Here is a 1,794-nt window from a genome sequence, read left to right as displayed (position 1 = left end):
TATTTCTATGATACTGTACACAGGGTAAGTGTGTGTGGGGTGGGGTCCTCATGGATGAAGTTGTGCCTTGAGACTCAAGAACTCTAGGTTCAATTTCCAGCCTAATTCACTTAGTCTCTTTGGCTGCTGACAGACATGACAAAAAACAAACCTACACTTTACCAGAGAGTTTAAAGTATAGCCCCATTTGTTTGGGGGGGGGGGAGAGGGGGGTTCACCTCTCCAAGCAGCCTCTGTTCCTTATGTGGAGAGTGAGGGTGACGGTTTTTTCTTTGTTTAGAGCTGACTGCAGTCTCCCTTTGTTTGTAGAGCGTGGAGCCCAGAAATTAATTGCAGTCACTAGCCATTATTATAATACAATATTCTACCTCCAAGGTGATCCTGAGACTGGCACTGAAAAATCAGCCCTACTCATACAGTCCTCCATGTGCTGCTTCCTGAAAAGATGTCATATAAGTGCAAGAGTCTCGGGTCCTAAAGTAACTGTGTAACACTTCTTGGCAAGTTGTACATGTGGAGTGGGGGCAAGTGACCAGGGCTTGTTTCTTAGCAGCAACCTGGAGGTCACCACAAAGCAGTGAGAAGATACCTCTCTTTCGTCTCTTTTTAACTGGCAACAATTTAAATACAAGCTGGAGGGAATGTGCCACTTAAACAATGACAGTTGATTTTAATGTAAATGTCAGGAGCTTGCACTTTCTGTCCCACTTAATCCTTATTATAAAGGGCTGTGCGGCAATTAGGCCCTGAACTTTACCCAAAACACACATGACTTTTAGCCAGAATGTAGAAATCATTCCATTTATTATAAAATCCATAACTTTTGTTTATGAATGTCCAAGATATAAATTATAATGTACTTTCCTTTGTATTTTGCACATTTCTGAATTGGTGGGCAATTTATTTCAGATTTCCACCCTCTGTAGAGTTGAGTCTAACTCGCACTCCATGGGGTCTAACTCCTATTCCAACTATGCAGTCGGTCCAATAAAAGATATCACCCAAAGAAATCCCTGCCTCTCGCATAATTCCTGGACCATCACTGCTACACCATCACTCTAACACTACCATAACCTCTGTACGCACATTTTATTTAAAGTAGCTGTGAAGGAATTATGGGAATTAACTTTTTGGTGTTTGTTTTTTTTTAAAGACTGGGCAGAATTTTCTGAAGTGCCTAAATACCATTGGAAATCACTGGGTCTGGGGCTCCTAAATGCCTTTGGAAAATGGTGCTTAAAGGCATCTTTACAGGTGCTTTGAGGGTTGGGGGGACGCATTTTAAGTAGGGTGGCTCTTGGGAGCTGCTCTAATTAAAGCTCCTGCAGCATCTCATGTATTCAGCATCCCACATTTCAAAATGGTGGCAGGGGTGCTTTAACTAAAGCTTAGTTTAGTTCAAGCACTTCTGCCGGCATTTTGAAATGCAGGGAAATTGAATACATGAGATGCTGCTGGAGTGTGTTAATAAGTAGCGGAGGGTGCTAATCGGCACACTCCAGCATACTTGATTAATCGAGTCTGCTCCAACACTAATTAGCATGTGTTGGATGCTTCGTTTAGATGCCTTATGTAATAAAAATGGTTTTATTAGATTTTCCTTTGCAACCTCATGCTTTACTAAATTCAGGTTAATTATTGCTACAAATCTTAAAGCCTTTTGCTATTGTTCAGGTTACGTGGATTTCCAATTTATGTGGAGTGTATTGGTAGATTTGGAAAATCTTATTCAATGGTTTCTGTTAAGACTATCTCTATTTTAAATTGTTGATTTTTTTTTTTTTTTTTTTTTTT

The sequence above is a fragment of the Gavialis gangeticus genome, unplaced genomic scaffold (assembly GCF_001723915.1).
Source record: "Gavialis gangeticus isolate Ggan-Ray unplaced genomic scaffold, GavGan_comp1, whole genome shotgun sequence".
Lineage (NCBI taxonomy): Eukaryota > Metazoa > Chordata > Crocodylia > Gavialidae > Gavialis > Gavialis gangeticus.
This window is presented reverse-complemented; position numbering follows the sequence as displayed.